A 15510-nucleotide genomic window follows, 5' to 3' on the forward strand; every position below is an offset into this window, starting at 1 on the left:
ATCTTCCTTAACTCGAACTGAAAGCAAATCTCTACAACTTGATATAAATGAATTAAAAATCTAAAATCCATCTTCCTGATGAAGTGGTGTAGAGGAGGATTTTCTTCAAAAGAAGACCTGAAAGTTCAGCTGCAATTTGACAGAAAGTACATTTGAGATGAAAGACGAGATTTGATGTTTTGGTGAAAGAAACTTTTGTAATTCTTCATAATTGATGTAAATAAAGTCCAAGACATATTCAGTGACTTGGAAATGTTCATGTTTCATCCCCTGACTTGTCTAAAGAAAACTGGCAATAAAACTGATTATTATTTACAGGTTTTATCACGTTTTAGAGATTTGCTTTCAGTTTGAGTTTGAGGAAGATAATTTTAGAAATTTTTATTCTTTTTTTCTCTCTTTCTTGTATTTAAAATGGCATAAACAAATTAAAATGTGTGAAATTCCAAGTATTCCAATACTTTTGGAGGGCACAGTATCCTTATGATGAGTGTGGGATTATTACTGTTTTGTTTAAGAAGGTTTAATTTTCACTGTTGCTGCACTTTGTGTCAAATCATAGTCATATCGTATATCATATTGATATGAAAATTCAGTAAGGTATATCTTCTATTATACATTCCAGATCTAAGGTGGAACTCTACTAGTGTTTACTAAGGTACACTAAAGGACACAGTTAGATGGCCAGGACCTTTTCCAGGCATGTGTGAGGCAAATAAAGAAAAATGCCTAAAAAGGCTCTGCCCCCCCCCCCCCCAGAAACTGAAAGGTTTTTGCCATGCTAATGCTCCCCTGAAGCATTTACTCAAAATAAAGTCTGAAGGACCTAAATGACAGGGTGAGATGCTGATGAGCTTCGCTCATTCATGTCCGCGACATATGCATATTAGGGATATTATGAGAAGTGCTTTTTTCCATCTGCGCAATATAGCAAGGATTCGTTCCATCCTGTCTATGGCTGATGCTGAGACCCTGATCCATGCTTTTGTTTCTTCCAGATTGGATTATTGCAATGTCCTACTTTCAGGGTTACCGCTGTCCAGCATTAGGGGTCTTCAGTTGGTTCAGAATGCTGCTGCCAGACTTTTGACAAGAAGCAGGAAGTTTGACCACATTACACCTATTCTGGTATCTCTTCAAGGTGTGCACAGTATCATCAGTGAGGAGCTTATTTTGGGAATTTGTCTCTTGATTATTGGAGGTAAGTTTCAGTTTGGTTCTAACAACAGAGGGCAGCAGAGAGTCGCCTGAAAGGAAGTATTCTAGCAAAGAAATCAAAAAGGTTGGTAGCACCTGGGGCCTGTTGCACAAAAGTAGGATAAGGGATTAAGCCAGGATATCATGGTTATCCTGGCTCAAATTATCCATGATCCAGTTGCACAAAAGTGGAATATCAATCAATCAATTTTTTTATATAGCGCCAAATCACAACAAACAGTTGCCCCAAGGCGCTTTATATTGTAAGGCAAGGCCATACAACAATTATGTAAAACCCCAACGGTCAAAACGACCCCCTGTGAGCAAGCACTTGGCTACAGTGGGAAGGAAAAACTCCCTTTTAACAGGAAGAAACCTCCAGCAGAACCAGGCTCAGGGAGGGGCAGTCTTCTGCTGGGACTGGTTGGGGCTGAGGGAGAGAACCAGGAAAAAGACATGCTGTGGAGGGGAGCAGAGATTGATCACTAATGATTAAATGCAGAGTGGTGCATACAGAGCAAAAAGAGAAAGAAACAGTGCATCATGGGAACCCCCCAGCAGTCTACGTCTATAGCAGCATAACTAAGGGATGGTTCAGGGTCACCTGATCCAGCCCTAACTATAAGCTTTAGCAAAAAGGAAAGTTTTAAGCCTAATCTTAAAAGTAGAGAGGGTGTCTGTCTCCCTGATCTGAATTTGGAGCTGGTTCCACAGGAGAGGAGCCCGAAAGCTGAAGGCTCTGCCTCCCATTCTACTCTTACAAACCCTAGGAACTACAAGTAAGCCTGCAGTCTGAGAGCAAAGCGCTCTATTGGGGTGATATGGTACTACGAGGTCCCTAAGATAAGATGGGACCTGATTATTCAAAACCTTATAAGTAAGAAGAAGAATTTTAAATTCTATTCTAGAATTAACAGGAAGCCAATGAAGAGAGGCCAATATGGGTGAGATATGCTCTCTCCTTCTAGTCCCAGTCAGTACTCTAGCTGCAGCATTTTGAATTAACTGAAGACTTTTTAGGGAACTTTTAGGACAACCTGATAATAATGAATTACAATAGTCCAGCCTAGAGGAAATAAATGCATGAATTAGTTTTTCAGCATCACTCTGAGACAAGACCTTTCTGATTTTAGAGATATTGCGTAAATGCAAAAAAGCAGTCCTACATATTTGTTTAATATGCGCTTTGAATGACATATCCTGATCAAAAATGACTCCAAGATTTCTCACAGTATTACTAGAGGCCAGGGTAATGCCATCCAGAGTAAGGATCTGGTTAGACACCATGTTTCTAAGATTTGTGGGGCCAAGTACAATAACTTCAGTTTTATCTGAGTTTAAAAGCAGGAAATTAGAGGTCATCCATGTCTTTATGTCTGTAAGACAATCCTGCAGTTTAGCTAATTGGTGTGTGTCCTCTGGCTTCATGGATAGATAAAGCTGGGTATCATCTGCGTAACAATGAAAATTTAAGCAATACCGTCTAATAATACTGCCTAAGGGAAGCATGTATAAAGTGAATAAAATTGGTCCTAGCACAGAACCTTGTGGAACTCCATAATTAACTTTAGTCTGTGAAGAAGATTCCCCATTTACATGAACAAATTGTAATCTATTAGACAAATATGATTCAAACCACCGCAGCGCAGTGCCTTTAATACCAATGGCATGCTCTAATCTCTGTAATAAAATTTTATGGTCAACAGTATTAAAAGCAGCACTGAGGTCTAACAGAACAAGCACAGAGATGAGTCCACTGTCCGAGGCCATAAGAAGATCATTTGTAACCTTCACTAATGCTGTTTCTGTACTATGATGAATTCTAAAACCTGACTGAAACTCTTCAAATAGACCATTCCTCTGCAGATGATCAGTTAGTTGTTTTACAACTACCCTTTCAAGAATTTTTGAGAGAAAAGGAAGGTTGGAGATTGGCCTGTAATTAGCTAAGATAGCTGGGTCAAGTGATGGCTTTTTAAGTAATGGTTTAATTACTGCCACCTTAAAAGCCTGTGGTACATAGCCAACTAACAAAGATAGATTGATCATATTTAAGATCGAAGCATTAAATAATGGTAGGGCTTCCTTGAGCAGCCTGGTAGGAATGGGGTCTAATAAACATGTTGATGGTTTGGATGAAGTAACTAATGAAAATAACTCAGACAGAACAATCGGAGAGAAGAGTCTAACCAAATACCGGCATCACTGAAAGCAGCCAAAGATAACGATACGTCTTTGGGATGGTTATGAGTAATTTTTTTCTCTAATAGTTAAAATTTTGTTAGCAAAGAAAGTCATGAAGTCATTACTAGTTAAAGTAATGGAATACTCAGCTCAATAGAGCTCTGACTCTTTGTCAGCCTGGCTACAGTGCTGAAAAGAAACCTGGGGTTGTTCTTATTTTCTTCAATTAGTGATGAGTAGAAAGATGTCCTAGCTTTACGGAGGGCTTTTTTATAGAGCAACAGACTCTTTTTCCAGGCTAAGTGAAGATCTTCTAAATTAGTGAGACGCCATTTGCTCTCCAACTTACGGGTTATCTGCTTTAAGCTATGAGTTTGTGAGTTATACCATGGAGTCAGGCACTTCTGATTTAAAGCTCTCTTTTTTAGAGGAGCTACAGCATCCAAAGTTGTCTTCAATGAGGATGTAAAACTATTGACGAGATACTCTATCTCACTTACAGAGTTTAGGTAGCTACTCTGCACTGTGTTGGTATATGGCATTAGAGAACATAAAGAAGGAATCATATCCTTAAACCTAGTTACAGCGCTTTCTGAAAGACTTCTAGTGTAATGAAACTTATTCCCCACTGCTGGGTAGTCCATCAGAGTAAATGTAAATGTTATTAAGAAATGATCAGACAGAAGGGAGTTTTCAGGGAATACTGTTAAGTCTTCAACTTCCATACCATAAGTCAGAACAAGATCTAAGATATGATTAAAGTGGTGGGTGGACTCATTTACTTTTTGAGCAAAGCCAATAGAGTCTAACAATAGATTAAATGCAGTGTTGAGGCTGTCATTCTCAGCATCTGTGTGGATGTTAAAATTGCCCACTATAATTATCTTATCTGAGCTAAGCACTAAGTCAGACAAAGGTCTGAAAATTCACAGAGAAACTCACAGTAACGACCAGGTGGACGATAGATAATAACAAATAAAACTGGTTTTTGGGACTTCCAATTTGGATGGACAAGACTAAGAGTCAAGCTTTCAAATGAATTAAAGCTCTGTCTGGGTTTTTGATTAATTAATAAGATGGAATGGAAGATTGCTGCTAATCCTCCCCCTCGGCCCGTGCTACGAGCATTCTGACAGTTAGTGTGACTCGGGGGTGTTGACTCATTTAAACTAACATATTCATCCTGCTGTACCCAGGTTTCTGTTAGGCAGAATAAATCAATATGTTGATCAATTATTATATCATTTACCAACAGGGACTTAGAAGAGAGAGACCTAATGTTTAATAGACCACATTTAACTGTTTTAGTCTGTGGTGCAGTTGAAGGTGCTATATTATTTTTTCTTTTTGAATTTTTATGCTTAAATAGATTTATGCTGGTTATTGGTAGTCTGGGAGCAGGCACCGTCTCTACGGGGATGGGGTAATGAGGGGATGGCAGGGGGAGAGAAGCTGCAGAGAGGTGTGTAAGACTACAACTCTGCTTCCTGGTCCCAACCCTGGATAGTCACGGTTTGGAGGATTTAAGAAAATTGGCCAGATTTCTAGAAATGAGAGCTGCTCCATCCAAAGTGGGATGGATGCCGTCTCTCCTAACAAGACCAGGTTTTCCCCAGAAGCTTTGCCAATTATCTATGAAGCCCACCTCATTTTTTGGACACCACTCAGACAGCCAGCAATTCAAGGAGAACATGCGGCTAAACATGTCACTCCCGGTCTGATTGGGGAGGGGCCCAGAGAAAACTACAGAGTCCGACATTGTTTTTGCAAAGTTACACACTGATTTAATGTTAATTAAGTGACCATGTGGAGCTGAGCCTGCTCCAGGTTCCAGCATCTATGTAATCTCATCCCTTAACTCAGTCAGCACAAACAGAAACCAATAGTTATTCCACAACCATCACATTCAACTAGACGCACCGTCATTATTTAAACACTTGTGATCATTAATTTCAAGAATTTTAAAGGATGTTGTGATCATTAATTTACAACATGTAACATGGTGTGTACTTTTACTGACTAAAGTACTACTTACACATTCAGGCGCTCTGCAGTACTTTGTCACGCTGTTTGTCATTGTTGACAGCTGTGGCTGAGTGTCCTCTGGCTTTCACTTGCTCCTTTTACCTCCTCATCAGCCTCCAGTGGGGAAAAGTACGCCGCTCAAGTTTTTTTCCAACAGCTCATCAGTGTCCAAAGACGCTCAGCAGGAAACAGCTGCTTCCAAAAAAAAAAAAAAAAAAGGGGGGGGGGGGGGGGTAATAAAGGACATAAACAAATGTAAAAATAATAAAATAATAGGAGGCTTTAGTTGTAATGATCAAAAGTTCAATTGCATTCAGCACCAATATGAAGTCCAGGTTCTGTAAAAGTTTGACAACCTTCAAAAGAATAATGAACGAAGTGTCATCATAATTTAATCCAAAATCAAAGCCCAACTTCAGTAAGTCATAATAATATTCCCAGAAGTTGTTCCTCTCGCTCATTTACCAGAGTAATGGTGCTCATTTCAAATCATTTGTGACATAATATTGAAGTTCTGAGGAAAAAAAAGTAGAAAAAATGATCACATTCCTTCTATCCAGATGCTGTTTGCTTTAATTAATTCCGAGACACGACCCGGCTGATGTCCTGTGACAGGTCCGGACAGGCCAGCTGATGGATGTGACATTCAGGGGGATGAAGCCGCACCTGTCCCACAGTGGCATTTGTCAGTGACCTGGTCATGTAGACTGGACCTGCCTGGCGACTGACTGAGATTAATGATGACACTCAGCAGACACATGGTGACGTGTAAACACTGTTCTGGTTTCTTTTCTGCCACTGTGGACCACATGATTTAAATGTCTTCTCATAGGGATTCCCAGGCTGTGTGGACTGGAGCTCAGTGAACTGAAACAATCAGGTGGTGGTTTGTCACCCAGAGCACCGTGCACCACTGCACAGAAAATGGCTTTTCCCTGACAGATGAGCTCGTCTGGGGATTGGCTCGGCTTCAGGGATGCAGCACGTTCCCTCGGTCATCCATCATTCCCTGACACATTTGCTTCTATCTGCAGCAGCAATCGTGGCTTTGACCAGCAGTGTGTTCCTTCCTACGCTCCGGTTCCATTTTCAGTGTGCGATTTAAAAACCAAGCTCAGTTAAAGCCCTGAAAAAGACGACTTTACAGAGACATCGATGGTTTAGACCCTGAGGTCTGAACACTAACCCTCATGAGCACCAGAGGACCCCATACAGACACACGAACAACGTTTACTTATCATATTCACATTCTTTCCTCTTCATTTTCATTTCATATCATTAATTCATAGTTTTGTTGTATTTATAGAACAACTAATATTAACAAGTAACACAGAATCCAATGATTTTCAAATCCTCTTCAACCTATATTCAATTGAATACACCACAAAGACAAGATATTTAATGTTCAAACTGATAAACTTTCTTGTTTTAGTGCAAATATTTGCTCATTTTGAAATGGATGCCTGCAACACATTTCTAAAAAGCTGGGACAGTGGTTTACCCTCCATTCACGCCCAGTCACCCAAAATGACAGATACTCAACCTCATCTAACTCGGGCGAATATCTGTCATTTTGGGTGACTGGGCGTGAACATCGGGCCTCTGAAAATGCATACTGCCCTCCAAAAGCATGTTATTGTATTATTATGTAGACTATTATTGTTGTTGCTATAATATATGAATAAAAATAAATTAAAAAATTACAATTTGACTCTTTTACGACAACGAACACTGAGCCATTAATTAAACAGAAAACAAATCAACACAAACATGCTGATGCGAACAGCTTAATGCTAACTTTAACATTGAAAACACCATAGACATGCTAACGCATTAGCATCGGTCACAAAGATTACATTAGTAACACATGATGCTGTCATGATTTAAAATCCTGCAGGGCAACAAGGTCCCCCTGCTCAAGCCAGCACATGTCCAGGCCCGTTTGAACTTCACCAGTGACCATCTGGATGATCCAGAGGAGGCATGGGAGAAGGTCATGTGGTCAGATGAGACCAGAATAGAGCTTTTTGGAATCAACTCCACTTACCATGTTTAGAGGATGAGAACAACCCCAAGAAAACCATCCCAACCGTGAAGCATGGGGGTGGAAACATCATACTCTGGGGGTGCTCTTCTACAAAGAGGACAGGACGACTGCACCGTATTGAAGGGAGGATGGATGGGGCCATGTATTGCGAGATTTTGGCAAACAACCTCCTTCCCTCAGTAAGGGCATTGAAGATGGGTCATGGCTGGGTCTTCAGCATGACAATGACCCAAACACACAGCCAGGGCAACTAAGGAGGGGCTCTGTAAGAAGCATTTCAAGGTCCTGGAGTGGCCTGGTCAGTCTCCAGACCTGAACTCAATAGAAAATCTTTAAGATAAAATCTTTAAGAAGCCCTCATTCATATGTGCTGCATGGCCGGCCTTGGCCATGGCATGGCCTTTGGAACTGCTGCAGTCATGGCAGCTGTGCTGCTCAGCATGGACTGTGTTACTTCATGGAGCTTCCTCAATGGTTTCTTTTTAGTTTGGCAAGCATTTAGTCATCACCTGTTAACTTAGAAAAAAGCCTATGATTACAGTTATTATTAATGCTAAATGTCGTCTGTTACATCATGATGTCGATTTGTAGAAACACCTATTGAGACACTACAGTGTACTGTTTTCCCTTAAATGACATCAGTGCATTTAATTTGCCTTGTGAATGTTAGCAAAGTGATCAGAAAAACTGCTAATTAGGGACTGACTTTGGATTTGATAGGCTAGTTTTCTACACATAACATTTCTAGTCCATGTTCACTGTACTTCAGTCATTGAAATGTACTGGATTATGGTGTGAATGACTTGGGTTAATGAGGATAATTCCTTTGTCTATGTACGTCTTTCATTTTTGCAGACTTAAGGTGGTAATTACTAAACAGAGGCAGGTGCTGGCGGAACGTCTGAGGCATCTACGATTTTATTAGTGTGACTGACTTTGCTTTAGCAACTTACAATAATTTCTTTGCACATTTACAGACAGAAAGACAAAATATGGCCATCAGGTATTGTGAAGGCCTTCTGTCCGTCTGTCTGTGCTCAGAATAAGTCCAGTCCTATTATTGCCACAGTCACAGGGGACATTCTTGGGACACAGACCTTGGACAAGTTCAAAGATGGTTAACCTTGACCTGTTTTAAGAGGTAGTGAAGTTCATTACATTAGCATAAATTCTCTCACAGGCCCATCTTTTTACACCAACCAAGGGAATATTTGTCACTATTTGTAAATTTCTTTCAAGTATAAATGTATCTTCCAGTGAAACTGTTTAACATTTTACATGAATTTCTTTAAACTCCCCTGTAGCCATGTCATGGTATCTTCTAACTGTTATGTGTCGGACGCAGCTCGGAGAACCGACCAGCGTTTGAAGGACCCAGTATGAAATAAGCAAAGCACAGTACAAAGGATAACTGAATTTAATACATAACAGTGATGTGATACAAAACAACAAAAGAGTGTGCGGTCTGGCGTGGTGGTGATACGGTGCGCTCCCAGCAGCGCTAACGGTCCGGAGCCAGAAGCCGTTCGGACCCAAGGACCCCGCCGACACCCCCCAGGTGGCCGCAACAAACCGAGTCTGTGAAAGAGGAACCATTATGTGAGTCCACACTCTACACACAGAGAGACCACTCAAAGGTGTACATAAACAGCAAACACTTCCTGGCTTAATTACTAATCAGCTTCCCAACCTGCAGGCATGGAACATCCAGTTCACAAAACTCCACTGCAGTGGAAGCCGATACATGACTAACGTACAGCTCAATATAATAAAGGTGTGAGGGACACCACATTTACTGACTGTACGTTAGATTTTGTAGTCACAAAATCTAACGTACCTCAGGAAGTGTGCTGACGAGCGTGAGACCTCACCCCCTCCTCTTTCACAGACCGTGCATCAAACCCTGGACGTTCTCTGCATCCACTGATGATGAGATGGCTCCCGAGACGACGATCTCACCCGTCTGGTCACAAGGTCGAGTCTCTGGCAAATACACACTGTGTACTCCAGTCTTAAATGCCACCATGTTCCAATCCATATAGATGCACCACAGCTGTGAGTCCTGACGAGCCGCAGGTGATCAGGGTGAGGTCCTGATAACCTCAGCTACACAGCCACTCAGTCCCAAATGCAAGCCACCTGGAAGGAAAACCAAAAGACAGAAACAAAAAGGCAGCCAGGCCCCCCAGCCATACAACACTAACCTTGAGTTGGCCTTCGTCATTGGTTAAGATCAGCTCTCAACCAGTGGGAAAGGCTAAACCTTCTTGTGTCAGCACGATTAGTACTTCTAGATGCAGCGTATCGTGTCTATCTGTGCGTGTTGTTTTCTGCATGCACAGGCCATCATATGCATAAAGTTATGTGACGGTGGCAACAGGACGCTTTGTTTTTGGTTGCTGGCAAGCAAACAGTGTAAAAAATAAGTAAAATGAGTGGCCTCGAATTGGCATTGACATATTCTTTGAGGTTGCATGATGCCAAGGCCAAGACAGTGTCATTGCACAGAAAGGCTGGGACATCAAAAACAAAAAGAAGAAAAAAATCAGCCTTGAGATGTCCAACACTGGTAATGACAACCCAAACATTAAACAGAAATGATCAAACGATGGTGATAGAAAAACCCACAACTGAGGACGCTTCAATCCCGAGCTCCAGGTCAAAGTCGGGCTACTTCAGCAGACCTTACCCTCGCTGAGTCCACTGGATTCTGCTGGACAGTGGGTGACTGAGGCCTCAAGCTTGAATCTCTTCTTCCTCAGATATTCCTCAGGTTCAAGTGATGTGTAGTCATCAAATAAGCCTGCATAATGGCAACAGTGTCACCTTGTTCTTGATGAGGAGAGAAAACATATTAACTTCTTGTAACCAGAGGGGGACAATGAGATTTTGGTCAGTCAAAGTCCTAAAATAGGTGATATCACTGATTATCTCGTCTATGTGCCGAAAGAGTTGAAGTAATTAGAGTCAGTGGGTGGATTGGGACAAATGCATGGCTTTTCCACTTCTGATCATAACAATGTGGATAAGATGGTTTCAGAAAACATTTCACTAAATGTCCTTTACAGATGAATGAATGTGAAGGAAGCAGTAACACAGTGATGAAAGTGAGCCATGGACAAAAATCTTGAAAGTTTTTGGTAAGGGTCAAAGGCCCGAAGCCTCTGGTGGGGGTCTGGGGTTTCTCCTCCAGAAAAATTGAAATCTCAGATGCATTCTGGTGCATTTTCAGGTGTATTTACCCACCCAAAAAATTCTCAAATAAATTCAATGTTTTGTTGGGTCAGGTCTAATTTTCCCACCCCAGCGAAGAGTCTTATAATAAATAATAATTAAAATTACATTATGTAAATAATTTGTATTTTAATTTCTTTCCTTCTAAAATTCTCTTTCTCTCTCTCAAAACCATATTTTGGATGGATTAGAACACGGTGTTATCACTGTTTGATAAAAACCACATTTTCACATTGGACTGTTCCTGTTCGCTCTCTACATTTATCTAAACATTTGACTTCAGCAATTTGTGCTTTTACCACAACTGATATTGTCTTAAACTAAAATATGATACAAGTGAAGCTGCACTCGCTCTTCATTAAATCACCAATATCACTTTTAGTTCTCAGGACACTGATGTGGGTTTAAATGAGATTCTTATTCACTTCTATAAATGATTTTTCCGTCCAGTGCTGACGGCAGCATTTCTGAGAAACTCACAACTTCGCATTTGCTCAAACAACGTTTGGGTGCAAAATGACACAGACGTTTTTCATATCAATATCTGATGTCTACGAGCACATTAAATATTTAGCATATTTTAATTCACATTATTTCACTTCCGTGTAACAGAAGAAACCATAAAATGCAGATTTAGCAAGTTAACATATCACGTTTCCATGGAGACCGTTTGAAGTAAAACTTTGAGGATTAACTTCAACTGACAAAAAAATTCTGTCAAAAACACGATATAATAAAATCACAGACTTACCGGGAGCGTTAAGGATTCTGTATAAATGGTGATTAATAAAAAGTCGGGTCAGTGTTTTGGGCCTTTTTGCTCAAACCAGCCACATTTGAATTTATTCCTGATAAACTTTCAACGCGGAGCTCATTTTAAAATCTGTAATGTGTCTCTCATTGGCTGCTATGTGGACAGGCAACGACATGTTACATTTATCCTTCAGTCTCAGATCAGGACGTCAAAACCTGGGACTTAATGTCTACTGTGACATCTCATCAGAGACGTCTTCAAACGATTTTACAAATACAAACATCGTAAAAGACAGACCACAGACTAAATCTGACATGGGCCGGGAAAACCAAAATAACTACAATTCTTCGATTATAGTGGTAGCATTACTGCCACCAACTGTTTGGCTGTGGGGCATTAATGGATTCTGATGTATGCTATCAAAAAGGCAGTGGATATATGTCGGTTACGGCAAACACGCACCTAGCACTATTTGAACGGATCTTCTCGCTGATTGGCTAGTTCAAATGACATCATTGCAGAGTTTATTTCAATATGGCGGTGCCCTCAGCAAAGCTGAACTGGACGATATTTCGCCGTACGCGGCACCGGCAAAATGGTGGGTTGCACTGTTTTGCCGGCCATCTAAATTTATTCACGACGGATGGAACGGAACGGCCGCGGTCGGGCGGGAACTTAAAGGCGTTTAAGATCTACTTATTTCACATTCATGATAGTAGCTCGATATTTGGTGATTTTCATTATTGAAAATTTTACCATTCACTATTTTCAGGGGCAGACTGATCAAAGGTTTTGCAGAGATGACACTGACAGAGAGAAAACAGGATAAACACACGTGCTGACATGGACTTCTGTATTTTCATTTTTATTCACAATCTGAGGAGCCTTTATTTTGAAGTCAATCATCACCTCCTTTGTCTTGCTGGCTTTGATGCACAGGTGGTTCCGTGCACTTCAGACTGTTCCCCTCAAACACATATCCAACCCTAACCCTAACCCTGTCATCCGAAAACGTTTGGAGATGACAACTGTCCGTGTTGTAGTTGAAGTCTGATGTGTACAGTGTGAAGAGGAAAGGAGAGAGCATTCTGTCTTGAATTTGCAGGTTTTGGAAATCACAAATGTAAGAGATTATTTCTGTTTGCCATGTGGCATTTTGAATGTTTTATCATGTTAGCTACACAAAATGAGGCCACTTAAAGCCAAATAAAAAAATAAGTTGTTTATCATCCCCGCCCGGCACAGAAAATGACCAAGACTGCAAAAATTAATTCTGCCATGCCTGAAATTATTTCCACCCTGTGGTGGAAATAATTTTCGCCACAGGGTGGAAATAATTTCGGGCACAGCTTTGCCGCATTTTTGAGCTGCTTTTAGCGTCTGAGAATCCCTCCGCCAGAAGGTGATTTTCTGTTCCGATTCAAACGACTTTATGGCACCCAAAACGACATTAAAAGATGAAAAATTAGCACCAACACTCAATGCCGAAGGTGCTGCCATTTGAAATAAACTCTTCAATGACGTCATTTGAACTAGCCAATCAGCGAGGAGATCCAGTCAAATAGTGCGAGGTGCATGTTTGCCGTATCCGGCAAAATATCCACTTGGTATCAGAAATAACCCAGAAACATTCACCACGTAAATAAAAACCCAGATTTCCAGGAAAAACTTCCTTCACTGTAACACAACATCCTCTGGGTCTTTGGTCTGTGGATGACATTCTTATAAGTGGAAGACTTATCTGCTGTCTGTTTCCATGCATGGATGCACACTGCTCACATTTCATGTGAACCGTGAGCTTCCTTCACTTTCTCACTCCAATCTAATGAGCATCACTCGGTGCCGAGCCTCTGGTCCTGGTCCTTTGTGTGACTGGACAGGTGTCTAACTCAGTGATGAATGACCCTGTTCCTCCCCATGTAATTGGCTCGGTGCTGTTTGGCCTTAGACTGGCTCCATGTCTGCTGGGCAGCCACCTCCATCTGTCAATCACCAACCTGCTGCCGCCTGGCCGGCCCTCTGATAGCGATGCTAATGCACATCCCTCTTACGCCATTGGCTGAGCCTGTGCTGGTTCAAACTAATCCATTAAAGCTGTGACAGTAATAATTTCCACCCAAACATGGGGATCCCATGTGCTAAACATTATTTGACCGTTCCTGCCACGTTGCTGTTGCCGTGTGCACCGGTGAGGTGATGGATGAGTTGGGTCTGAGCAGCTCGTTCATCACCTGCTGACTACTGTTTTTATGCCACTGCAATAATTTAAAGCATTCTGTGATATTTTTTAAATTAGATTTAATGTGGCATTCACTTTTAGAATTGAAATATCCTTTTTCTGTGTGAAAGCCATTTCTTATGTAATTTATGGAAAATAATCATTTTGCTGAATTGACTGTTGATGTGAGTAGAGGTGATGATGTCACTGGCTGACATTAAATGCTTTAACAATAATGGTGATGTTTAGAGGACATAAGTGGGTTTATGTCCAAATCATCCTTTCTAAATTGCTAAATAAATGCAGTCGATTTAAAGCAATGAAGACTTGTGAACAAGTTATATTTTAACACTTTGTTGAGGTTGTACGATAAAGGCCCAAAATCTCTTCATTGGAGAACAAAGTGATGCCAAGCCCAGTGTATGGGTTCCACCCAGGTTCCCATCCTTGACTCTGGTAAGCGGTTTGGGTTAAATGTAAGGTGCAGAAGGATGTAGAACTGGTAGGTGTATACGAGGTCCGTTAGAAAACTATCCGACCTTTTTATTTTTTTAAAAAACTATATAGATTTGAATCATGTGCGCTTGCATCAGCCAAGCTTGAACCTTCGTGTGCATGCGTGAGTTTTTTCACGCCTGTCGGCTGCATCATTCGCCTGTGGGCAGGCTTTGAGTGAGCACTGGTCCACCCCCCTCGTCGGATTTTCATTGTCAGGGAAATGGCTGAGCAATTGGAGCAGCGCTGAATCAAATTTTTCCAGAAACTGTGAGAGACAGCCAGGTGGAAACCATTCTAAAGATTCAGACGGCTTTCCGTGAGGATACTCTGGGCGTCACACAGATTAAGGAGCATTACAACCGGATTAAAGACCGCCCACAGCGGCGGAGGGCGCGCCGCGCTCCGAGCGGCCATCGACAGGCTGAAACAACCAGATTATTTCCAAAGTGAAGGCTGTGTTGATCCGGGATGTCGTCTGACTACCAGAGAAATTGCAGAAGAGGTGGACATCAGCACTTTTGTGGCACATTCCACTGTTACAGGAGATTTTGTAATGAAAGACGTGCGGAGGAATTCGTACATCGGGACGGAGTCGCTCATGGCGCACAACAAAAAACACGTACATGTTGGAAACCATTCGGAAGATTCAGACGGCTTTCGGTGGCTTTTCAGTCGAGTGAGTATCCGAGAAATTGTGTAACAGCTGGACATGTCACAACATGTCCTGTGAGACTTCCAACACGGACGTGCTTTTTGTTGTGCGCCATGAGCGGCTCTGTCCCAACGCGCAAATTCCTCCGCACGTCTTTCATTACAAAATCTCCTGTAAGAGTGGAATGTGCCACAAAAGTGCTGATGTCCACCTCTTCTGCAAAACTCACGCATGCGCACGAAGGTTCAAGCTTGGCTGATGCAAGCGCACGATTCAAATCCATATAGTTTTTAAAAAAAATAAAAAGGTCGGATAGTTTTCTAACAGACCTCGTATCTTCCATCATCAGGATGTATTTACATGTAGATCAACAAAAGATGGAGTACGGTTAGTCAGGCCCATACATCATCCAGCCCATCACTTCCAAAGATATCTGTACTCTTTCACAAGAGGGCAAGGAACTCAAGGTGAGGTGGTGCTGATGCCTGTGTGGACTTCTCAGCTTCTTTATATTATTACAACCCCTGGCAAAAATGATGGAATCACCGGCCTCGGAGGATGTTCATTCAGTTGTTTAATTTTGTAGAAAAAAAGCAGATGACAGACATGACACAAAACTAAAGTCATTTCAAATGGCAACTTTCTGGCTTTAAGAAACACTATAAGAAATCAAGAAAAAAAGATTGTGGCAGTCAGTAACG

Source organism: Thalassophryne amazonica, chromosome 21 (assembly GCF_902500255.1).
Source record: "Thalassophryne amazonica chromosome 21, fThaAma1.1, whole genome shotgun sequence".
NCBI lineage: Eukaryota > Metazoa > Chordata > Actinopteri > Batrachoidiformes > Batrachoididae > Thalassophryne > Thalassophryne amazonica.